Genomic DNA, 27013 nt, shown 5'->3' on the forward strand with positions numbered 1-27013 from the left:
AAAAAGCAAGACGAAGAACAAATAGAAAAATAGATGCATGTGGCTAAGGGAATTATTTTCATTTCCCTCTCATTTCTCTGTTCCAGTTTTCGTATTAATCTGTTAACTTTCCCTTTACCAAACTCATCTTTCATTTTTACCTCTCTGCTTAACTTCACATTTTTACACCATCTTTCTTTCAATCCTCATAAATTTTGCTCGCTAACCAACTTTCTGCATTGCACTCACGAACTCTCGCTTTCTCCCGGCCCTAACTATTGGTTCGCAGACTGTACAACCTTTGAATTCTCCCCAGCCCCATTACTCCGCCCCCCCCTCCCCCCACACCCACTGTCATGATTTCTCGCTCAGACCGAATTCGCCAGAAAGTTCCTCGCCGGCCGAATCGCCGCAGCTCAATCGGGTGAAGAGGGACACGCCGGGGTGGGGTGACGGCAAGGTGACAAGAAGGGGGCGGTGGAAAGGATGAGAAATAAAGGGTAGGGAGGGGGCTGGCGGCCCTAGGGATAGGGTGTGAATTAGAAGATTTGGAGTGGGGATTCTGAGGGGATCAAAATGGGATTATGTGGAGGGGACAGGGAGCAGGGAGAAGGAGGGACTGGGGTGGAGTAGGAGAAGGATCGGGATCTTGGGTGGGGGGCGGAATTAAGGAGGGGTTATTTGCAGGGGGTTTGGGAAGGTGATGGGACGCCCGGGAAGGGGAGGAGCGCGGGGTTTTTTTTTGCTCCGATGCGGGATGAAGAGGAGCCGCATGCAGGGCGAGAGGCGGGCGCTGCGTACTGACAGCTCGGCTCCCGGCCCCTCATTGGGCCACGACCAGGCAGCGCGCCGCACTCCGTCCTCGGCTTTGCTAGCTCCCGGCAAACTCTCACTTTGTTGCAGTTTTTCATTTTGTTTTCTCTCTATATATATATGTATATAAAAAGATAACAATAGTGCATTGTTTTATTTTGCAAGTGCGGACTGTGTGGGGGAGGGGACGGGGTAGTTGCGGGGCTGGGTCTCCTACTCTCTCCCAAGTTGTTGAGCCCCGGAGTTGCAGGCGGGCAGCAGTGAAGGAGCGGGAGAAATATCAGCTTTCCCTCCAACTCAACTCGCAGCAGGTAAGAGCTGGGGCGGGGGGGGGGGGGAGTTGTTTCAGACCCAATCCCCAACGCCACCCCTTGAACCCTCACTGCTCCTTCCGGGAAAAAAATTCCTCCCAGGTTATTCTGGAAAGTGTGGAAAGATCAATGTCTCTGTCCCGGACTGAGAGCCGCGATCCTCCTCCTTCATCTCTCTCTCTCTCACTCGCTGCCAACGCTCCGAAAGTTTTTGTTGTACTCGTGGGTTTTCGGCGAGACTTCGTCAAACTTTCTCCCTCTCACAGAATCTCATCCTCTTTCTCTCCCCCCTCCCCTCCCCTCCCCTCCCCATCGCCTGGAATTTGTGTTGTGTTTTGAAGAGGCCGGCAGCGCTGCTTCAGCATCACCCCAGGGGGGCTGGGTGCAAATAATTGTATAACTTTACAAGACAGCGGCGGGAGAGAAAGAATTGAAAACTAAATAAAAACACTTGACTTCACCGAGTGCGTGTTTGCCACAGATTTCGATCGAACCGCCGGGATGTGTGTGTGTGTTTGGGAGGGGGGTGGTGGTGGAATGATTGCAGAATGGGTTTCGTGTGTTTTCCTTTCGCGTGCAGACATTTTTTTAAAATAATGGTTCCATTTTCCCAAATGAAGAGGAATTAGAGAGAGGGAGAGACGTCCCTCACACTCAGCGAGCACCATGTCTCTCCTTAGCGCTGAAATACATTCCGCGCCGAATCGAAAAGCCTGAAAAGAGTAATGAGAAGCGGAGTTTTGCCTAATTCCCCGAGCTGTGTGTTTGTGGACCTGTGCCAGCCTGTGTGTGTATGTGTAAAACATTTTAGAACAAGTTGCTTCCAGCTGTTCTACATATCCCGTCTGCCAGCAAAAGAAAATCTATGATGGGACCATTGGTTAAGTTGCCTGGATGTAAACGGCCTTTTATTTTACTACCACATCCAATAGGAAGTATTTTCCATTGAATTGTACAAAACAGAAACTAGTTGAAGCAATGAGAATACTTGGAATGATTTCGAGTAGATTTGTCCTTTATCGCATGTATCCCTTTTGATCGTTTAATACTTAGTAAGTAAACTGTGACTGGTAGTTAAAATCCAATAAAACTAATATTTGCAGTACGTCTTAAAACGCGTCCAAAAGCGCTATAGAGAAGAACATTATATTAAAAGGGGAAAGAGTGTATGCTTAGGGGTAACGCGTTTGCATATGGTGGAGTTTAATGAGTGAAATTTGTCCAATTTAAAGCTCAATTCCTGAAACGGTTTGCGATTGAATTGTCTGTATTTAAAGAAAGTTAGTTGACTGTTGAATTTCGAATACACAATACGTGATTGATGAAATCCGCCAAATGGTTATGTAAATTAAAGTTGAAGTTTTAATAATTCAAGAGAGCTAGTTATTTCCCCCCATGAAGGGAAGCATATGCAGTTGCATTAAATCCCTTGGATGAGTTGCAATGCTTTTCCAAGGAGAAGAATATTCACAAAACTCTATTAATGTAGGAGTTGTCAGTTCAACATTGCTCCAGCATTTTTAATATGACGTTCTCAAGTAAATTCTCCAAGGAGGGAAAATAATAAGTGGCAGTTAGAATATTCCAGCTGTTTCCTGACTTTTTTTAAGGTAGTGAGATTTCTACATCCAGTTACAACAGTGATTTTATGTATTAAGTCTGCAGTCATTTTTGTCTGGGAAATGAAACTTCACTATTGGAATGTTAATACTGTTAAACTACAGAAGATTATCTTAAGTCTTCTTTCCTTATTTTATTTGACTGTGCTAATTCTTTACCTGAAGGATATTTTTGGCATAATTAGAGTATTTTCGTAGTGAAATAGCTTTTTTGAAATAACGGGACTTTTAAAGCCTACCATTTCACTTTTTCTATACTTGTTACAGCTGCTGATTGATCGAAGTCGTGTATTTAAACTTTGTTCATTTAATACATGTAAATCCAATGAAAAATTCCACACACCAAGAGAGTGTTCATTCACTCATTTTCAGATATGTAGCTTAAAAAAACACAATTTGTCTATTGTTATAGGCTTTTAGAAAATATTACAATAGTCAGGATTTCTGATGTGGTTGGGATCTAATTATAAAATATTCATTCTGGCCAAGAATGAATGAAAATTTTCAAGTTGTTTTTCCACTTTCTGTGCTTTTTTTCATGCTTCTTTGAAATATTGTAGTAGACCAGGGAAGGAGCAAACCAGAATTTTACACTTTGATGACTTTTGTCTTTGATATCTTGACAGCAAAAGGCTCACCATTGCTTTTATATACTACAAGCATAACATTGAGCAGCAGGCGAGTGCCTCAGTGCATTTGTGTTTAACTGCAGAAGAAAAAACGGTGATGGGCAGCATGGGTTCTTATCAGTTTTCTAATCCCAGATCCCAGAATGTCTTGAGGGCACACCTCAGATCTAGGTAAAATCATTGTAGACTGTCCCAGTTTGCTGATATGTTATGTATTCTTAACTCCACTGATGATTTTGTGGGTTTTCAATGCTTCCTGTTTTAAATTTCCCTTCTGAAGTTTAAGCATTTGTTGAAGGAAACCTATTAGATATGTTCGTCTTAAAACAACAGCAAACAAGCCAGATCTGGAACTTCATAGATGGCAGAGTGACTGTTAAAAAGTTAAGATAAATAGCAGACATTTCAGTTTTCTATACAAGTGTAGCCGTTGTGGAAGTCTTCACATGGCTTTCAGACACTAAATGCCACAATGCATTGTATGCTATCTTCTACTGTTTTTAATGTTAAGCTTGCATACCTTGTACAATAGCCAGGTTTAGAATTGGTTTTAGTATATGTGCATTTGGCAAACTTGAACAATTTCTGTGTTAGTCAGTTTGCAAGTAGAAGCATTGATGGATTACGTACACATCCATACATTGACCCAATATGTAATTCTTCTTAGTTGTAGAGTTAACTAGTTCTGCATTAAAAGTGACTGTTTCCAGTGGTAAAGGAGAGGTATAGTTCAGTTCACATTTAATAACTTAACCAGTGACTTCCGAATTAGCTAGGTATAGTTCAGTTCACATTTAATAAACTTAACCAGTGACTTCCGAATTAGCTATCTATCTACTTCTATCAATTCTGCCAGACTCTGATACAGAAAGTGTGGTATGTTAAACTATTTTTATAATGCAAATTATGCAGAGAGTCATGCTGAGTATCATTGCTGTTCAGCAGTCAGTAAAAATTAATAAGAATGTCAGTTTCCTTGCTATAGCAGGCAGTTATGAAGTATAATACACACATTAATAAGGTTTTACACAGAGTTAATGTTTCAGCCATGCTATTATATGATCTATTAAATGTATATTCCTAATGCCACAAAAAGACAGACTATCACTTATCGCAGAAAAGACCAATTAGTTTGCAATTGTGAGCATGCTGCTAAATTTTCAAGAACACCATTATTAATCTGCAGGGCATTAGTGTAAATTATTCTGTGAAATTCTCTTTTTTTCCTGTGCCCAGTTTCTTTGGAGCATCTAAGAATAAAAAAATGCATTTCACTCCCTGAGACTTGCATCTTTGTGTTTGGTTACTACTGTTCTTTCAAACTTAAAAACTGTTAGAATTTCAAAGATAATTTTAAAAAATACTAGGCCTGATTTTAACTCATTCAAAACCTATTCACTTACAGATTTAAAATTAGGCCCACATTGTTCTGAAGGTGACTATGCAAATTTCTGCGTCCAGTAACATTGAGCATTTGTTTATTTTGCAAAATCTTGTTTAAAAAGGCACAAGGCAAAAACAAGAGATAGCAGGAACTGCAGATCCTGGAGAATCTGAGATAACAAGGTGCAGAGCTGGATGAACACAGCAGGTCAAGCAGCATCAGAGGAGCAGGATGGCTGCCGTTTCGGGCCTAGATTCTTTTTCTGAAGAAGGGTCTAGGCCTGAAACGTCAGCCTTCCTGCTCCTTTGATGCTGCTTGGCCTGCTGTGTTCATCCAGCTCTGCACCTTGCTGTCAAGGAAAAAACAAGCTCACTACTTTAGGAACACTCCCCCCCCCCCCCCCCCCCCCCAAACGTGTATCACTCTCCTCAGTTATGATTGATTTGAGATTCTTCAAATGCTTACTATAAGCCTTTTCAAAAACCCCTCAAAAATATTGAATTTTTTAAATATAAGTTATGTTTAGGTGACACAGCTTGAGCGTCAATTTTGCAGACTTTACAAACTAGCATTGCAACTCTACTGCTGGCTGTATGTACAATGACTAGAATATTATACTGATGCTGCATCAGACAGAATTTGCACTTCATTTAAAAAGGCTATGTGTGTTTCATTGTAACATTCTATTTCAGTTTTGAAAAGTCCTCAGGAATATAAATGTGATTAGGTATTTTATTCAGTCTTACATATAACATGACTCAGACTGCTGAAAGACGAGACAGTAAAAATAAATAATTGGTATCTTTATATAAGCATTATTGTAAGGACATTGCATTATAGACTGTTAACCAGAAACTCAGTTTAAAAAAAGCACTTTCTGCCTTCAACAATTTAGATGTTTAGTTGCAAATGACGTGCCTTAATGCATCTTGTAGAGGTGATTAGGTTTTTTTTTCGTTGTAATAGTATGACCAAAGTTGGTACTGAATCAGTAAAAATGTGAGAAGTATGGTATATGCTTCTGTGATCTGAACTGTTAAAAAGCTGTTTCCTTAGTAAACGTCCAATTTTGTTTTAGATATTTGTATATAATTAAAGATAGCCTTAAGAGGCAAGAAAGGCCCCTAGATACTCTGTTGTGTTTATTAAATTGCACCTAATTGGCCATTTCTTTTCAACAGAGGTTGTTTTATGAATGGGATTACGAAAGCTTGTTTGTCAGGCTGGTTTCAGTTAGCTCTCAAACTCTGAACTTGTCTACAATGCTGTCAGTGTGGTTAGGTCATTAGTCATCAATGTATTAGTGATGCCTTAAGGCTGTATGCCCCATCCTTCTTAACACCGTCACAGATACAAAAGTATTTGCATTCTGCCGACTTGTAGAATTACTGATCATAGTTCTGCTTGACTGATTCTGAGGTAAGCTTCTCCTTGTCTCCTATCTGAACCTGATTGTCTCTGGCTGTGATTCATGATAAAGAAAAAACTATTAGTTTGTACCTTTACAGGTATTATGTTTGATACAGCATTTAGTTGGCGAGGTGTGTAGTACCCAGCTGGAGTTTGTTAAAAACTCTTGGAGAGAGCTATTTGGTAACTGGTTAAGTGAAAACAGATAAATGGCAAATTGGCCTTGGCATTGCAATATTGTTCATATTTATGGACACTTAATTTTTTTATTGTAAACTAGATTTGCAATTTGGTTTTGCACTTGGTGATTATGGTCCTCTGAATAATTTCAAATGCTTTCTGGAAATGTAATGGTGACATGGTCTAATGGCGCAGTTCATCTGTTTTTCTTTATGGAATGGTAGAGTTAGTAAATACGTAGCATGTCAGCAGATGTTTCACTAAAATATTGTGTGACTTATAGTAGACACCAAAACTGTGCATCCGTTTCGAGTAGTACAAAATAGAAGTTTATTTTTCATCAGCAAACTCTTCGATGTTCTTCAGTGATAATGCAAGTCTAACAGGTTTAAACAAGTCAATAAACCTCAACATGGTTTCTTAAGTGCTGAAAATGTCTTTGATGTTTGGGATTTGTTGCATTGCTTTTGATGTGAAGAAGTTCCATACAAAAACACTGATTTCTAGTGTCTTAAAACCGTTTTTGTCATTACATGTTTTGTAACATATCTCGGATTTTTGATGGGTGTATTAACCATTCATTGAAGGAGTTCTCTGTGAAGACAATGGTTTGAGCTAATTGCAGCAATGAACAACCTTATTGTTCACATTGAAAATAAAAATTGTTAAAGGAAAATTATGGTTGCCATCAGTGTGTAGTTCTGGGCATGTTAAATGTTCCAGGAGCTGATCTCTTATCCTTACAGCTTGGATAGCTTGGTAATTACTTGTCGGTAATACTTGAGTAATGACTGCAGTATGGTGGAGCACTGAATGAAACAAGGAGGGTGAGTAATTAAAAGTGTTTTGATTTTCAGCCAACGTTTAATATTTTATACGAATGTTGAAATACTTCCTGCAGTATTTCCTGCCATTGTGATGTTTGTTAAAGGATACTGGTTATTGTTGCTTGGAAAGCTGAATGGTGTGCACAGTGTTAATAGAGGGAATAAAACTATGAACCAGAGCCAGACTTAAGAAACAGACTGATTTTTGTCTAGCTTCTGCCTGACAAAAAAAATTGCCTGGGTTCAAATTTACTTTTTGTCCCTTGAATTGTTAAGTTGATGCTAAATCTAAAACTCACAACTTTTCTTTAGTTTTTTTGTCTTAATTTCAACTTTACTTGGTTTCACTTTTCTAAAAACCTTAAATATCAGTAGAAAGCATTCATGAATAAAAATAACCATTTATTGCATCTAATACCTGCTCTCTGGTTTTGGCTGTTACTTCTCTTTTGGAATTATTGAAGCACTCTGTATTTTAGAGTAATAATTTATTGTACAGCAGGTCATAATTTAATTTCAAAATAAACTGATTTTTAGTTTACAGTTGGACAGTCTATGACAGCTTAAAGGTTTTGCATGTGATACAATGGACATGTCTCAGATAAGCATTTATAATGATATAAGTAATGGATGTGTGGTCCGAGTTGTAATATTTAACATTTAAAAATAAATTTATGTGATGTTCTTATCAGAACTCTGTCTTTTCTCTGTAAAAGGAACATTTTAATTATTAACGAGAGGTTGTATTTCCCACTAGAGTAGCTGTATTTGTATACGTGTTTTTTTGATAGTTTAGTACTGTACCCTTCAGATTCCCAACGTGGCTTTGTGTAATTTTCATCGTAACCAAACACTAATCATGTTATTAATCTCAGATCACTTGAGTGAAAGATTTGTGTCCTCCATTTCTGTCTGTACGGAGGTAATAAAAGTTTATTCGAGTAATTTAATAGAAATTTTGGACAAATGCCACGCAAAAGTGCATCTTCTATAATGTAGCTGCTTAGTAGTATTTTGTGATACATTACAAAACAGTAGTGGTCTATAGGTTACTCAGAAGTCTGAGTAACTGTGGAAAGGTTCATTTTTACATGCATTACATGGAACAATGGATATCAATAATCGAGGTTCCAACTATCTCTTATCACATGGCTGACCAGGAATCTCCTGTTTTTGCCACCTGTCTTTAGCAGGTATTGGATGAATTTCCAGGTTGGTAATCAACCTGTTTTTGTGTTATGATCAGACCTTCATGACTATCAAGTTCTCGGATGAAACTGGAACTGAGAGCTTCTGACTGAGAGGCAGGGGTGCTCGTTGCACCACAAAATGTCTTGTTTAATCTGGTGCCAACTATTGCACACTCTTAATATTTCATTTGCTGGACAAGTTAGAAGATCAACATCTCCTTAAAAGACATGCAATTGTGTGTAACAGTGCGAGCTATACCTGTGAAATAATTCTTTGTTGAAACTTTACATACATATAAATTTAGAGCATAAGCAGACCACTTGGCCCATCAAACTGCCATTCAATAAGATCATAGCTGCTGTGGTTATGTTCTCAATTCCACATTCCCATCTACTTCTAAAAACCCTTCATTTCCTTGACTAACAAGAATCTGTCTAGGTTGGCTTTGAAAATTTTCAGTGATCCTACCTTTATTACCAACTTGTCAAGACCATTCAGGATCTTGTAAACTTCAATGAACTCACTCTATTCTTCAAAGTTCCAGTGAAAACAAGCCCAGTGTGCCAAGTCTTTCCTCAGAAGACTACTTACATATTCCAAATATGAAAACCTCCTCTGAACTGCACCATTTACATAGGTCCGTACATAAGGAAACTAGAACTGTATACTATTCAAGATGTGGTGTAACTAATTCCCTGTATAACTGAAACATAACAATCTTACCTTTATGTTTAGTTCCTCTCATAATAAAACATAGAATTCCGTTAGGCTTCTTAATCATTTGCTGTATCTGCACACTAACTTTTCGCAATATTTGCACTGGAATACCTAGATCTCTCTGCACATTAGAATTCTGCAGTCTTCTCAATTTAAATAATATTCTGCTTTCTATTTACTCTTCCAACAAAAATAAACACTTTCACATTTTCCCACATCTGCGGGATTTTTGCCCACTTGGTTATCTAAATCAGTCTCTATCCTTGTGTCGTTTTCACAACCTGCTCCCCTATCTATTTCGCATCATCAGCAAATTTACCCATCATGCCTTTGATCCCCTTATTCAAGTCATTGATATAAATTGATAATATTTCATCTTGTAGCTTCTTTCAGTACTGTGGTGATTGTTCGGATTACGTCCATTAGTGACTTTGCAATTGAAATCAATAGATCAGTGAAAGGAAGCATGGCTGAACTTGTATTTATAACAAGGAAACAGTGAAAGAAAAAGACATTGTGAGTTAATTTATGTAGCCTTTCAATGTTGAATGTACTTTACAAAATAATTGTATCTGGTATGAAGTGTGTAGGTCTGATTATTCTATTTAAAAATCTGATGAAACTTTTCTTTAATCTAAGTAAGAATATATGTGGCTTGGAATTATTAAATAAAAGCATGAGAGATTGCAAGCTTCTTTGAAAGTTGTTAGTGCTGCTCTCTTCCAGGCAAGAAGAGAATATCCAGTCACAATTCTCATTGCTGCTTGTGAATTATGGACAAGGTTTGGGGAGTCAGAGGGCAAGAGAGACAGGAGGCAAATTAACCTTTGCAGCTTCAGTTGGCTCTCAGGACCTAGTATTTATATGGATGGTTCGTCTCAGTTTCTAGTCAATGGAACTCCCAGGATATTGATAGTGGGGTATTCAGTGAGGGTCAAGCCATTTACTGTCAAGGGGTGATGGTTAAATTCTCTTTTGTTGAAATTGTTCATGCTTTCCACTTGTGTGGTAAGAATGTTACTTGCCACCATTCAATTCAAGTCTGGATGTTGTCCAGGCCTTCCTACAGTTGCACATGATCTGTTTCAGTATCTGAGGAGTTGTGAATATAGCTCTACGTTGTGCCACTTCAGAAAGAAACGCAGGTCATTGATGAAAGTGCCAAAGATGACTGGGCATAGCACTCTACCATGAGGAACATCTGCAAAGATTTCATGGGGTTCAGATGACTGACCTTCAACATCTACAACCCTTTTCCTTTGTGCCAGTGGAGAGTTTTTCCCTGATTACCATTGACCTCAGTTTTGCTGGGGCTCCTTGATACCACATGGTCAGCTGTGCCCTTGTGCTGTCACTCTTGCCGCGCCTCTGGAATTCAATACTTTTGTCCATGTTTGGCCAAGGCTGAGATCAGGAGCTGAGTAGCCCTGGTGGGACCCAAGCTGACCAAGTTATTAGTAAGCAAGTGCTGCTTAATAGCACTAACGATAATCCATCCCAGCTCTTTGCTGACAATTGAGAATAGACTGGAGGGGTTGTAATTGGTAAGGCTGAATTAGTCATGTTTTTCTATGGGCAGGGCGCACCTGGGTAATTTTCCTCATTATTGTGCAACTGTATTGGAACAGTTTGGCTAATGTCGCCATGAGTTCTGGAGCTCAAATCTTCAATATTATTGCTAGAATGTTGTCAAGCCGTGCAGACTTTGCAGTGTCTAATGCCTTTGGGCATTTCTTGATAACACATGTAGCGAATCAAACTGCTTGATACCTTTTTATCCATGATGCTGGAGACTTCAGGAGTTGGCTGAGATGGATCATCCATGTTGCTTTTTTGGTTGAAGATGAATACAAGAGCTTCAGCTTTACACTTCCATTTTTGAGGTTGGTAATATTTGTGGAGCCTCCTCCTCATGTTTGTTTAATGAACCATCACCATTAATAACTGGATGTGGCAGGAGTCCAGACTTACATTTGAACCACAGGTTGTTGAATCACTAAGCCAATCCTGTTACATGCTTTTTCTGCTGTTTGACAGATTCCATATAACTAGGCCTGTGTTCTGTCCTCACCTTGTTGACACCTCAGTTTTAGATATGCCTGGTATTCTTCCTGGCAGCCGTCCTGCAATTTTCACTTGAACTAGTGTTGAACTCCTGGCCTAATGACATTAGTAGAGTAGGGGATATACTGTGCTATGAGGTTACAGATTGTGATTGAATACAGTTCTACTGCTGCTGAGGGCCACTTTTGAGATGTTAGTTCAATTTGATATCTGTCCCATTAAGCACAAAGTTATCCACATGATGATGGGATTTCATCTCTCCAAGGACTATGCAAAAGTCACGAATATAAAAAATTGTGATGCATAGGTGCATCTATGACATGTAGAGAGTGAGGCGAGATAAGTATTTCTATCTTGTTTGTTCCCTATCGACTTGGTGATGGGTATTTAAGTCCCTCAACCAGTGTCGATGCTATGCCCTTCCTACCCTCAATGCCTCCTCCAGTGGTGATCATCTTGGAATTCTGGATGTGGAAAATAGGGAGTGGTGGTTGTAAATAAGCAGGAGTTTCCTTGCATCTGTTTCATTTGATGTCATGAGACGATTCCCAAGGCACCTCCTTCGCAATGTCATAGCTGTCACTTCTGGTAGATCGGTTCTGCTGGTAGAACAGGACCTGCCCAAGGATGGTGATTGCAGTTGATGTTGCCTAGGTCAAGGCTACTTGGTACTCTTTCTTTACAATTTCTTTACACTTTCTGATGTGTAGCTACATTGCTGAATGGCTGGAAGGGCAATTGAATCGACCACTCTGTGCTGTGTCTGGAGTCACTTGTATGCAAGTTCGGGTAAGGATGGCAGGTTAACTTCCCTAAAGGACATGAATAAACCAGAGAGGTTGTTCACAACGGTCAATAATGGTTACATAATTGCTATTAGACTACCGTTGGATTCCAGATTTCGCACTCGCCAATGGCATACAGCTCTGGCTTACTAGTCTGGTGACATTGTTGCTGCATCAATGCATATATGACCCTTTGTCAGATGCCAACTTGAAGCTCATATTAACAACTTACACTGAAAAGCCTTTTTTGCTAGATTAGTTTCTGCTTAAAAAGTATCAGTTAGCTTTGGAGATAATGGGAACTGCAGATGCTGGAGAATCCGAGATAACAAAGTATGGAGCTGGATGAACACAGCAGGCCAAGATGCTGCTTGGCCTGCTGTGTTCATCCAGCTCCACACTTTGTTATATCAGTTAGCTTCATTTGAGTTTACCAATCCGTGTTGGCAAGCAAGAAGTTGGTTTGAAGTGTGTCTACTTCAATGCCAGGAGCGTCCGGAATAAGGTGGGTGATCTTGCAGCATGGGTTAGTACCTGGGACTTCGATGTTGTGGCCATTTCGGAGACATGGATAGAGCAGGGACAGGAATGGTTGTTGCAGGTTCCGGGATTTAGATGTTTCAGTAAGAACAGAGAAGATGGCAAAAGGGGCGGAGGTGTGGCATTGTTGGTCAAGGACAGTATTACAGTTGCAGAAAGGATGTTTGGGGACTCGTCAACTGAGGTAGTATGGGCTGAGGTTAGAAACAGGAAAGGAGAGGTCACCCTGTTGGGAGTTTTCTATAGGCCTCCGAATAGTTCCAGAGATGTAGAGGAAAGGATAGCAAAGATGATTCTCGATAGGAGTGAGAGAGACAGGGTAGTTGTCAGTGGGGGACTTCAACTTTCCAAATATTGACTGGGAACACTATAGTTCGAGTACTATAGATGGGTCAGTTTTTGTCCAGTGTGTGCAGGAGGGCTTCCTGACACAGTATGTAGATAGGCCAACAAGGGGCGAAGTCACATTAGATTTGGTACTGGGTAATGAGCCCGGCCAGATGTTAGATTTGGAAGTAGGTGAGCACTTTGGTGATAGCCATCACAATTCTTCTATGTTTACTTTAGTGATGGAAAGGGATAGGTGTATACCACTGGGCAAGAGTTATAGCTGGGGGAAAGGCAATTACTATGAGATTAGACAAGATTTAGGGAGCATAGGATGGGGAAGGAAACTGCAGGGGATGGGCACATTAGAAATGTGGAGCTTATTCAAGGAAAAGCTCCTGTGTGTCCTAGATAAGTATGTACCTGTCAGGCAGGGAGGAAGCTGTAGAGCGTGGGAGCCGTGGTTTACGAAGGAGGTGGAATCTCTGGTCAAGAGGAAGAAGAAGGCTTATGTTAGGATGAGATGTGAAGGCTCAGTTAGTGTGCTTGAGGGCTACGAGGTAGCCAGGAAAGACGTAAAGAGAGAGCTCAGAAGAGCCAGGAGGAGACATGAGAAGTTGTTGGCGGATAGGATCAGGGTAAACCCTAAGTCTTTCTATAGGTATTTAAGGAATAAAAGAATGACGAAAGTAAGGTTAGGCCCAATCAAGGATAGTAGTGGTAAGTTGTGTGTGGAGTCAGAGGAGATAGGGGAAGCACTAAATGAATATTTTTCAACAGAATTCACTCCAGAAAATGACAATGTTGTCGAGGAGCATACTGAGATACAGGCTACTAGACTAAGTGGGATTGAGGTTCACAAGGAAGAGGTATTAGAAATCCTTCAGAAGGTGAAGATAGATAAGTCCCCTGGGCTGGATGGGATTTATCCTCGGATCCTCTGGGACGCCAGGGAGGAGATTGCCGAGCCTTTGGCATTGATCTTTAACTCGTCATTGTCTACAGGAATAGTGCCAGACGACTGGAGGATAGCAAATGTGGTTCCCCTGTTCAAGAAGGGGAGTAGAGACATTCCTGGTAATTATAGACCAGTGAGCCTTACCTCAGTTGTTGGTAAAATGTTGGAAAAGGTTATAAGGGATAGGATTTATAATCATCTAGAAAAGAATAAATTGATTAGGGATAGTCAGCACGGTTTTGTGAAGGGTAGGTCATGCCTCACAAACCTTATTGAGTTCTTTGAGAAAGTGACCAAACAGGTAGATGAGAGTAAACTGGTTGATGTGGTGTATATGGATTTCAGCAAGGCGTTCGATAAGTTTCCCCTCAAGAGGCTATTGTACAAAATGCGGAGGAATGGAATTGTGGGAGATAAAGCAGTTTGGATCGGAAATTGGCTTGCTGAAAGAAGACAGAGGGTGGCAGTTGATGGGAAATGTTCATCCTGGAGACCAGTTAATAGTGGTGTACCACAAGGGTCGGTGTTGGGTCCACTGCTGTTTGTCATTTTTATAAATGACCAGGATGAGGGCGTAGAAGGATGGGTTCGTAAATTTGCAGACGACACTAAGGTCGGTGGAGTTGTGGATAATGACGAAGGATGCTGTAGGTTGCAGAGAGACATAGATAAGCTGCAGAGCTGGGCTGAGAGGTGGCAAATGGAGTTTAATGCAGACAAGTGTGAGGTGATGCACTTTGGTAGGAGTAACCGGAATGCAAAGTACAGGGTTAATGATAAGATTCTTGGTAGTGTAGATGAGCAGAGAGATCTCGGTGTCCATGTACACTGATCATTGAAAGTTGCCACCCAGGTTGACAGGGCTGTTAAGAAGGCATACAGTGTTTTAGCTTTTATCAATAGAGGGATCGAGTTCCGGAACCAAGAGGTTATGGTGTTGCTGTACAAAACTCTGGTGCGGCCGCACTTGGAGTATTGCGTACAGTTCTGGTCACCGCATTATAAGAAGGATGTGGAAGCTTTGGAAAGGGTGCAGAGGAGATTTACCAGGATGTTGCCTGGTATGGAGGGAAGGTCTTATGAGGAAAGGCTGAGGGACTTGAGGCTGTTTTCGTTACAGAGAAGAAGGTTGAGAGGTGACTTAATTGAAACATATAAAATAATCAGAGGGTTAGATAGGGTGGATAGGGAGAGCCTTTTTCCTAGGATGGTGACAGCGAGCACGAGGGGGCATGGCTTTAAACTGAGGGGTGAAAGATATAGGACAGATGTCAGAGGTAGTTTCTTTACTCAGAGAGTAGTAAGGGAATGGAACGCTTTGCCTGCAACGGTTGTAGATTCGCCAACTTTAGGTACGTTTAAGTCATCATTGGACAAGCATATGGACTTACATGGAATAGTGTAGGTTAGATGGGCTTGAGATCGGTATGACAGGTCGGCACAACATTGAGGGCCGAAGGGCCTCTACTGTGCTGTAATGTTCTAAGTTCTATGTTCCTGATCAGCTGACAATTTTCAATGTATTCAGTGAAGTTACAGAATAATTGAATCTATCAATTTCCCAATAGAGACAGTAGGACTATAATTCCTTGGTTTCCTCTAGTCATAGAGAAGTATAGAATGGAAACACACCTTTCAGCCCAACTGAGCCCTGCCGACCAAATATCGTATATAAATCTAAACCCATTTGCCAGCACTTGGCCTGTATTCTTCCAAATCCTTCCTATTCACATGCCTTTTAAATGTTGTAATTATACCAACCGTCACCATTTCCACTGGCACCTCATTTCATACATGCATCACCCTCTGCATGAAACAGTTGCCCCTTAGGTCCCTTTTAAATCTTACCCCTATCACCCAAAACCTATGGCCTCAAGTTTTGAACTCCCCTACTCTAGTGCAAAGACCTTGGCTATTTACCTTATCCATGCCCCTCCTGATTGTCTAAACTTCTGTAAGGTCACCCCTCTGTGTCCGAGGCTCCAGGGAAAATAGCCCCAGTCTATTCACCCCTCTCCCAGTAGCTGAAATCTTCCAACACTGGAAACATTCTTGTAAACCTTTTCTGAACCCTCTCAAGATTAACAACATTCTTCTTATAGCAAGGAGATCAGTATTCCAAAAGTGGCCTTACTGATGCCCTGCACAACTGCAACATGACCTCCCCTACTCTTATACTCAATGCACTGACCAATAAAGGCAAGCATTCCAAATGCCTTCTTTACTACCCTGTTGATTTGTGACTCTGCTTTCAAGGATCTATGAACCTGCACTCCAACATCCCTTTACCCAGAAACGCTTCCCTGGAACCTTACTGTTAAGCATATAAGGCCTGCCCTGATTTACCCTACCAAAATAAAGTACCTCACATTTATTTAAATTAAACTCCATCTGCCACTCCTTGGCCCATTGGCCCACCTGACTGAGATCTGATTGTACTTTGAGGTAACCTTCTTTGCTGTTCAGTACACCTCCAATTTTGGTGTCATCTGCAAATTTACTAACCAAAGCGCCAAATTCTCTAGTACCATTCTTAAAGACTAGAATGGCAATTTTCTAATCAGAAGGCATCAAAATTAACATTGATTGTGATTAAATATGTGTAATGTCCTCACCTACTACTTTTTAAAATTTAGGTTTAATATCCAATATAGGAAGCAGTTCACACAATTTATATCATAAATGTCCCTCGCAAAACAATGGAATAATAACCAATTATAGTTATGTAGGTTGAGGGATAAATATTAGTGAGACATGGGAATAACTCTGCTTCACTTCGAAGTAATGCTATGGATTTTTTTTATGCAGACCTGAGAAAACAGACAGAGCTTTTGATTTAATGTTCCATTCAAAAGCCAGCATTACCAGTAGTGCAGTATTTCCTCAATGCTGTATAGGAGTAGAAACCTAGTTTTTTTTTGCTAAGTCTTTATCTTCAAGTACATGAAACCACAGTGTTTTGATTCAGAAGCTATCTAACTGAACAATTTCTGGTTCTGTCTAAATACAGCCCAGAAGAGCACGTAATATTAACAGGTTTTTGTTTTCATTAAAAAGTACTGTACATTTGAAAGTTGCAAGAGTAGGGTATGCTTTGTTCAATAAAGCAATGCCCTCCAGTCATGCTCATTCATTTGCCTGCCTAACTTTTCCGAATTTCCAAGATCTGCCCTGCCATGGTATTCCTGCTTCTTTAATATGACTGCCTGCACAGTGCTTTTAACATTGACAGCAACGTTGAAAATCATAGGCTGAGGGAGTAAACCCAATAAAAATCTGGGGTGGAATTCCATTCGTTAGTTGATGTTTCCTGAAACCTGCATATGTAGGTTTTCATCTTTCCTCTGGATATCAGCTAAGGTCAGGGACTTGGTAGGGTTAGGAAGTAATTATAATACTAGGCTAGTCCAGATTATACCTAGACTATGCATTTATCATAATATAAAATATATATAAGGTTGAAATACAATTTGCAATGAGAGAATTTACAAGAAACAAATTTGTGTTTCACGCGGAAGGGTGTAGAAGTATCTTAATGCTAAATTCTGCAGAGTTGTTCGATTGGCTGTTCCTTGAAGCTGGCCCATGTCTAACATGAGGAGATGATAGCATTGTTGCTATTACAAACCATATTAACAATGTAATGTTTCACAATGTTTTTGTTGATTTGCAGTCAGCTAATGTGAACCAAAATCAAAGGAAATATCTTGCAGGACAGCTTTTCTACTTCCTGATGCACTTACTGGTGATATCACAATGGACTGCAAATGGTCATGATGTCACAAAACACTCCATAAATTTATTACCAATTGGAAGTACACAAAGTGAAATTTTACTAATGTTTGTCTTCCAGTTATCATGTGGAGCCAATCAAGACAATTTCAGGAGGAAATGTGGGACATAGTTAAATTGTAGGCCTCTGAGCTATTATCACATGCATTCTTGCTTGTCATGCATTCTTTATTAGGCAATGAATGATTAGATCTGATCATTACATCTGCAGAATGCTAAACTTCCACTGGAAAATCTAGCGATGATTTTGGCTTTGAGGTTACATCAGATTCCTTATTAATTAAGCCTTCCTTGTTTTTAATCCTTTTGGCCGTGGTTCAAATTTCCATCTTGCTTCGATTGCACATTTAACGTTTTATATAATGCAGTTGCTGAGAGGCATCTTTAGCTACGGAGATTGAATTTGAAGAGTTCTGGATATTGGATGTAGCTTCCCATTTCTTTTCAACTTCTGGTCACTTTTCCCTTCTCCTCTTACAATCTTTTGACACATGGATTGCACAGCAGGAGACTGTTCGAACCTGCATGTTTTCTTGAAGAAGAATCCATTAGTGCCCCATCCTCCTCTCTTTCTTCAGATGCATGCATTATATTTGCCTTCAAATTTTATCCAGTTTTTCGAATTGTTAACCTAAATCTGCAGTTATTCTTAGAATTCTGTTTACAATGGCTATTCAAGTGATTAGAATAAACCAAAAATATGCCATGGGTTCAATGTTCTTAGTCATTGTAGACAGCCATTCATAGTGGTTGGACATGCATAGAATCCATAAGTCAAACATTGGGACGATGATTGGAAAACTGTTCATGTCTTTTGCAACACACAGAGTCCTTGAAATGTTGGTCACAGATCACGAGTCCTCGTTTATCAGCAGGGAATTTGGTTATTTCTGGAATTCGACATATAAGGACAGCTCCATACCACCCATCATCCAATGGCCTGGCAGAAAGTGTGGTCCAAACTTTGAAGGTTGAATTGAAGGAACAATCTATGGCCTTAATGGAAACTGTGTTGGCATGGTTCTCATTTGATTATAGAGCCACCCGCACTCAACTGCAAAGACAGAACAGGCAGAGTTGCTAATAGGTAGAAGACTCCGCACCAGGTTAAGTCTGATCTTGCTGGACTGGGATGGGGCTGGGAGGTGAAACAGCATGAGGAGCACCAATGCCAGATCCAAAACTCCACCAAGCGAGAGATAACAGGGTTAATGTTTGGGCTAACAGTTACCGAAATGGCCAACATGGATGAGGGGCATGGTTTATGTGAAGTCAGGACTGGTGACTTATAAAGTTTAGATTGGTGTGATGGCCCTGAGTAAGCATATGGACCATTTGAAGACCATGAATTTACAAACGGTGTGAGAGGGAAACAGGCCCTGCCCCTTGAAAAATTCAACAATGATGTTGGAAACCATGGATTCACCCTCTATGTCAAACATTGTTGTGTCCTCCAAATCAGAGATGGCTGTGACATAAGTAGCCACCTCAATTCTTTTGCTGCCGGAAGAAGAGAGTGAAATTCAACTGAGATGCTGCAGGCAGAAGACATGAGCTCTGATGTGTTACACACTGCCCTTGTCAGGCTCTGAGTCAGAGGAACCTGACCCAGTGCTAAATGCTTCAGGAGGCTCTCACAAGAATAAGGACCAGTCTACGTCTATGGAATCGGGGTGGTGGGAGAGAATGTGGTGATTGTAAGGAGGTCAGCCAGCTGAAAATCATAGAATATGAGTTCCCTTGATCAGGGCTGTTAATATGGCCCAATCAGAGAGCCTTGACTGACATGAAAAGGTTGACTCTCAGGGATGCCGACAGAGGTGCCTGATTCTTTGAGGCACTACTACTATCAAGGACTGTTCATGTGTAAATAAAGAGTAACTTGGTGATCAGACATCAGCCTCTGTGAAGTTATTTCAACACTACCTTTTTTTATTTCCATACTTTTGAATTGTGAAGTAAAGGGCTGTTTTAATATCAAAGATTGTGGCTTGTTGAAAGTGCTGTTTACACTGGTGCTTTGTTCAAGCTGTGGGGCGATTTAGTTCCAGATGAGCTGGAATCAGGGAATGTGCACAGAACGAGAATTGTCCAGCAACATGAAACTGATTGGTCCGTGGAATTGTGGCCAGTTATCAATCGACAAGGCCTGCTGCGTGCCAACAACTATTGATTGGTTCCCAGGTAGCTGAATAGGTTTTGGGTCTGTATTTCTATTTAGACCTCCAGATAGATACCATCCTTTTCCCTGCTGTAAAAAAAACACTTCAGGCCTGAAAAAAGCTGGTTTATTTCCATCATTAGTTGCTGTAAGCTGTGACATTTGACCAACAAGCCAAAGACTTTCTAAGTGTAAACCACTCACTCATTCCATGCCTCGTACAAGTAAGTGAAAGTGAAAGAAGAAGGTTCGAAAAGCAGCAAGTCCTGACAAACCAAAAGGATTGTCAAACCTTGTAGATGGGAACCATTGCATTTCCCAGTCTTTCTGTTGCCTATAACACCATGCCTTTTTTGTCTGACTGTATGTGGGTGTCAGGGAAGTTTAAGATGGAGGTTAGAGTTTTAACCAGTAGAGTTGTATATTGATAGTTCATAAATGTCTACCTGTAGCTAAAGTATATTTATTTGTAATGAATAGCTTGTTAAATGCAGAAATCTGGTTGTGCTTTCTGTCAGCTTTGGACTAAAAGACAAGTACATTGGAGAATTCTTGTTCTTTTAGAAAGTTTTTGACTTTAGTAATGAATCTGCAAATAGTGGGGCCTCACTTCTGATGTACAGCCCCAGTAAGGCATAACATTGGAATTTGTGTTGTCACCTCCATGTTTAGCTTTGGCTACAAACTAGATTGTCTTAGATGATGGTAAAATGATGATGTCAGTGGACTTGTAATCCTGGGAGTGTGTTTTCAAATGCCACCATGACAGCTGATGAAGTTTAAATTCAATGAAGAAATCTGGAATATGAAGCTATTTTCTGTAATGGTGACCATGAAATTATTATAGATTTTTGAAAAGAAAAAAATCCACCTGGTTCACTGATGTGCTTTGGGGAAGGAAATCTGCCGTCCTTGTTTGGTCTGGACAGACCCACAGCAGTGTGGTTGACTTTTAACAGCTCTCTGAAATGGCCTAGCAAGTCACTCAGTTCATTCGGAATGGAGATAAAATGCTGGCCTTGCCAGTGACTCCCACATCCTATAAAAGAATAAAGAAAAGAAACCCTGATCAGAGATAATGGGAAATGCAAATGCTGGAGAATCCAAGATAACCAAGTGTGAAGCTGGATGAACACAGCAGGCCAAGCAGCATCTCAGGAGCACAAAAGCTGACGTTTCGGTCTGATGAAGGGTCTAGGCCCGAAATGTCAGCTTTTGTGCTCCTGAGATGCTGCTTGGCCTGCTGTGTTCATCCAGCTTCACACTTGGTTATCAAGAAAAGAAACCCTGACAGGATACCAATTTAAAAAAAATCTCAAGTCTTATGTTTTCTCAGCAAACAAAAGATGCTTGCTTCACCATATAAAGTGGTGAATGAGACCACAGAACAATCTGGGCAAACAGCAATGAAATGCATTTTTGGCACAGAATCGGCTTGAACCATTAGCACAGAGACAAATGGCTGGCTTTCTTGAAAAGAGAGGAAAAGTTATAACTGCACTACTTTGAAGCAATCTTTCAAATCCTCTTTAAAACTTGGAATGCACATGCGTGCATCCAACCCTATAACTAAAGCTTCTTTTTATAAATTGGTCTTCTGCTGAAAGTGTGGGTTGGCATATGTGAACCTTCACGAATCCCACAAACTTCTAAGCATAGTTCTGTGTTTATTCCGAACTCCACCTCTGAGGTTCAAATGGAATGAAAATATCCACAACCTTGATAGAATCACCCTGTTTGTGGTGTGCTGAAACTATAATCAGTCCAAAAGACTTTATGGCATTCATAAGAAAATATTTTCTTTTCACAGTTTGATCTAATATGCACACAGAAATGGAAATGTACGTTTGGTCACTGAGGAGTGGTGGAGGGCATGTCGGGGTCAGAACCAGGCATAACTAAAAATGCAGTCTCAACCTGCTAAAACAAAATAAGACTACTTGCATGCTAAACGTCAGAAACAGCAAGAGATGAGGTAAGCAATCTCGCAGCCAATGGGCCACATCTAAGTTCAGCAGTCCTGCCTCACCCAGTTGTGAATGGTAGTGGACAATTCGATAACACTCTGGAGGGGGAGGCTCTGAAAATATCCTCATTCTCAATGATGAGGAGCCCAGCGCAGTGGTCCAAAACAAAAGCTGAAACATTCGCAATAACCTTCAGCCAGAAGTGATGAGGGATTATCCATCTTGGCTGCCTCCATACGTTCCTAGCATCACAGATACCAGTCTTCTGCCAATTTGATTCACTGCACATAATATAAAGCGATAGCTAGGTGCACTGAATACTGCAAAGGCTGCGGGCCCTGACAGCATTCCAACAATTGTCCTGAAGCTGTGTTCTCCAGATTTGCCACACCTTAACCAAGCTGTTCCAATGCAGCTACAGTGCTGGCATTTACTCAATAATGTAGAAAATTACCTGGGTATGTCCTATATATGGGAAGCAGGACAAGTCTAAACTGACCAATTACAATCCCATCAGTCTACTCTCGATCATCAGTAAAGTGATGAAAGGTGTCAACAACAGTGCTATCAAGCAGCACCTGCTCAGTGATGCTCATTTTGGCTTGACTTACACAGGGCCACTCAGCTCCTGACCTCATTACAGCCTTGGTTTAAACATGGATGAAAGAGCTGAATTCCAGAGATGAGGTGACTGCCACATTTGATTTAGTGTGGCATCAAGGAGCCCCAGCAAAACTTGAATCAATGGGAATCAGGAGAAATTGTCTGCTGTTTGGAATCATACCTGGAACAAAGGAAGTTGGGTGTGGTTGATGGACGTCAGATATCTCAGCTCCAGGACATCCCTGCAGAAGTTCTTCAGGATGGTGTTCATCATCTTCAGCTGCTTTGTCAATGATGTTTCCTCCATCATAAGATCAGAAGTGGGAATATTGCACAATGTTCAGCACCATTCGTGACTCCTCAGATACTGAAACGATTTTTGCTGCAAATGCAGCGAGACCTGAACAATATCCAGGCTTGATCTGACAAGTGACAAATAACATGCACATGTACCAGGCAATGACCTCCTCCAAAAAGACAGAATCTAACTTACCACACCTTGACATTCAATGACATTACCATAATTGATTCACCCGTTATCAATATCCTGGGGATAACCGTTGATCAAAAATTCAACTGGACTAGCTAAAAAAAGCACTGCAGTGAGTAACTCATCTCCTGACTCCCCATACTCAAGTCTCTACAAGTCCATCTTCGAGGGAGAAGCCCAGACTTTGATTGAATACTCCCGCTGATTCAACAACATTTGAGAAGCATCACATCCACAAATATCCATGTTGTCCATAATTGATGCCCAGTAGCAGCAGTATGTACCATTTACAAGATGCATTACAGAAGCTTACCAAGGCTTCTGAGATTGCACCTTCCAAGCCTGCAAGTATTTCCATCTAGAAGGACAAGAACAGCAGCTATGTAGGAACACCACCACCGCAAGGTCCCGTCCAACCATTGAATCGAAATCCTGGAACTTTCTCCCGAACTTGATTGTAGATCCATCTACACCGAACGGACCACATCAGTTCAAAGAGGCAGTTCACAACCACCTTCTCAACGGCAAGTAGGGGTGGGCACAAATACTGGTTTAGCCGGTGACTCCCACATCCTAATAAATGAAAAAAAGTAATTCTAAACAATATTCCAAAGCGACAGTATCATATGAACTGAATCCTGTTGTTTCAACTTGACATTTCGCTGTTGCACCTTTCGGTTTAAGTTTTGAGCAAACTCCTTGATCAATATTTTCTAAATGGGGTAGGCGATGGCTAAATGGTATTATTGCGAGACGATTAATCCAGAAACCCAGCTAATGTTCTGGGGATCCGGGTTCGAATACCACCACAGCAGATGGTGGAATTTGAATTCCATAGTTTAACAAAAATACAAGCAGTAGATTAAGAACCTACTGACCACCATGAAATCATTGCCGATTGTTGGAAAAACCCATCTGGTTCCCTCATGTCCTTTAGGGAAGGAAGCCTGCTATCCTCACCTGGTCTGGCCTACATGTGACGCCAGACCCACAACAATGTGGTTGACTCTCAGTTGCCCACTGAAATGACCTAGCAAGTCACTCAGTTGTACAAATCGCTACAAAGTCTCAAAGAAATGAAATTGAACTGATTACCTTGCATCAACTTCGGCACCAGAAAAGACAACAGCAGAAACTGCCCTGTCGATGCTGCAAAGTCCTCCTCACCAACATCTAGGGGTTAGCGCTAAAACTGGGAGAGCTGTCTCACAGACTAGTCAAGCAACAGCCTGACATAGCCGTACTCACAGAATCATACTTTACAGACAATGTCCAAGTCATCACCATCACCATCTCTGGATATGTCCTGTCTCACCGGCAGGACAGACACAGCAGAAGGGGCGGCACAGTGGTACACAGTTGGGAGGGTGTTGCTCTGTGTGTCCTCAACATTAACTCCGGACACCATGAAGACTCATGACTTCAGATTAAACATGAGCAAGGAAACCTCCTGCTGATTATCACTTACTGTCCTCCCTCAGCTGATGAATCATTACAACACTTAGAGGAAGCACTGAGGATGGTAAGGGCACAAAATGTACCCTGGGTGGCAGATTTCAACAAATACTACCAAGAGTGGCTCGGCAGCATTACTACTGATCAAACTGGTCAGGTCCGAAAGGACATAGCAACTAGGCTGGGCCTGTGACAGGTGGTGAGGGAACCAACAAGAGGGAAAATCATACAGAGATAATGGGAACTGCAGATGCTGGAGAATCCAAGATAACAAAGTGTGGAGCTGGATGAACACACCAGGCCAAGCAGCATCTCAGGAGCACAGGTGCTGTGTTCATCCAGCTTCACACTTTGTTATCTTAAGAGGGAAAAACATACTTGACCTCATCCTTACTAATCTGCCAGCTGCAGTTTCATCTGTCCATGATAGTATCAGTAGGAGTGACCATCACACAGCCCTTGTGGAGACAAAGTCTCACTTCGCATTGAGAATAACTTCCATCATGTTGTGTGGCACTATCTCTGTGCTAAATGGGACAGACCTCGCACAGATATAGCAGTTCAAAACTGGACATCCAATCGAGAACGCCCTTGACCGCGTCTCCCATATTTCCCGCAACACATCCCTCACACCCCGTCCCTGCCACAACCGCCCAAAGAGGATCCCCCTCGTTCTCTCACACCACCCTACCAACCTCCAGATACAACGCATCATCCTCCGACACTTTCGCCATTTACAATCCGACCCCACCACCCAAGACATTTTTCCATCCCCACCCCTGTCTGCTTTCCAGAGAGACCACTCTCTCCATGACTCCCTTGTTCGCTCCACACTCCCCTCCAACCCCACCACACCCGGCACCTTCCCCTGCAACCGCAGGAAATGCTACACTTGCCCCCACACCTCCTCCCTCACCCCTATCCCAGGCCCCAAGATGACATTCCACATTAAGCAGAGGTTCACCTGCACATCTGCCAATGTGGTATACTGCATCCAATGTACCCGGTGTGGCTACCTCTACATTGGGGAAACCAAGTGGAGGCTTGGAGACTGCTTTGTAGAACACCTCCGCTCAGTTCGCAACAAACAACTGCACCTCCCAGTCGCAAACCATTTCTACTCCCCCTCCCATTCTCTAGATGACATGTCCATCATGGGCCTCCTGCACTGCCACAATGATGCCACCCGAAGGTTGCAGGAACAGCAACTCATATTCCGCCTGGGAACCCTGCAGCCTAATGGTATCAATGTGGACTTCACCAGTTTCAAAATCTCCCCTTCCCCTACAGCATCCCTAAACCAGCCCAGTTCGTCCCCTCCCCCCACTGCACCACACAACCAGCCCAGCTCTTCCCCACCACCCACTGCATCCCATAACCAGTTTAACCTGTCTCTGCCTCCCTAACCGGTTCTTCCTCTCACCCATCCCTTCCTCCCACCCCAAGCCGCACCCCCATCTACCTACTAACCTCATCCCACCTCCTTGACCTGTCCGTCTTCCCTGGACTGACCTATCCCCTCCCTACCTCCCCACCTATACACTCTCCACCTATCTTCTTTTCTCTCCATCTTCGGTCCGCCTCCCCCTCTCTCCCTATTTATTCCAGTTCCCTCTCCCCATTCCCCTCTCTGATGAAGGGTCTAGGCCTGAAACGTCAGCTTTTGTGCTCCTGAGATGCTTCTTGGCCTACTGTGTTCATCCAGCCTCACATTTTATTATCTTGGAATTCTCCAGCATCTGCAGTTCCCATTATCTCTCATCCAATGAGGTGCTGTGAGCCATCAAAAGCAGCAGAATTGTACTCCAGCACAATCTGTAACCTCATGACCCAGCATATACCCCACTCTACCATTACCATCAAGCCAGGGGATCAACCCTGGTTCAACGGAGAGTGCAGGAGTGCATACCAGGAGCAGCACCAGACATACCTGAAGATGAGGTATCAACTTGGTGAAGCCGGTAAACAGGACTACTTGCACACCAAACAGTGAAAGCAGCAAGTGATAGACAGAGCTAAGTGATCCCACAACCAATGGATCAGGTCTAAGGTCTGCAGTCCTGCCACACCCAGTTGCGAATGGTGGTGGACAATTAAACAACTCACTGGAGGAGGAGGCTCCACAAACATCCCCATCCTCAATGATGGAAGAGCCCAGCACATCAATGTAAAAGATAAGGCTGAAGCATTCGCGGCAATCTTCAGCCAGAAGTGCTCAGTGGATGATCCACCTCGGCCTCCTCCAGCAATACAGAAACCAGTCTTCAGCCAATTTGATTCACTCCGCATGATATCAAGAAATGATTGGAGACACTGGATACTGCAAAGGCTACAGACCCTGACAACATTCTGGCAATAGTACTGAAGACTTGCTGCTCCCCTGCACTATAGTTCCAGTATAGTTACAACAGCTATGTGGAAAATTGCCCAAGTATGTCCTGTACACAAAAAGCAGGACAGATCCAACCCGGCCAATTATTGCCCTATCGGTCTACTCTTGATTATCAGTAAAGTGATGGAAGATGTCATCAACAGTGCTATCAGGAAGCATGTGCTCAGAAATAACCTGCTCAGTGATGCCCAGTTTGGGTTCCGCCAGCACCACTCGGCTCCTGACCTCATTACAGCCTTGGTTCAAACATGGACAAAAGAGCTGAATTCCAGAGGTGAGGTGAGAGTGTCAGCCCTCGACATCAAGGCTGCATTCAACCAAGTGTGGCATCATGGAACCTGGCAAAACTAGAATCAATGGGTATGAGTGGGCAAACTCGCTGGTGGTTAGAGTTATGTCTGACACATTGGAAAATGGTC

General features: G+C 41.8%; 1 protein-coding gene across 2 annotated transcripts in view; it reads left to right on the plus strand.

The window, feature by feature from the left end:
- The first annotated feature begins 771 nt into the window (after positions 1-771).
- The window catches only part of LOC125451846 (transcriptional activator GLI3-like), a 390661-nt gene continuing 364419 nt past the window's right edge, over positions 772-27013 (plus strand). Inside the window, exon 1 of one of the 2 annotated variants that reach the window (XM_048529496.2) lies at positions 772-1103. The gene's annotated coding sequence lies outside the window, so the exon portion shown is untranslated. Of the gene's footprint in view, positions 1104-1845; positions 1895-27013 lie in introns of those variants that run through there. The other variant, XM_048529497.2, reaches the window with a different exon arrangement.

The sequence above is a fragment of the Stegostoma tigrinum genome, chromosome 5 (assembly GCF_030684315.1).
Source record: "Stegostoma tigrinum isolate sSteTig4 chromosome 5, sSteTig4.hap1, whole genome shotgun sequence".
Classification (NCBI taxonomy): domain Eukaryota; kingdom Metazoa; phylum Chordata; class Chondrichthyes; order Orectolobiformes; family Stegostomatidae; genus Stegostoma; species Stegostoma tigrinum.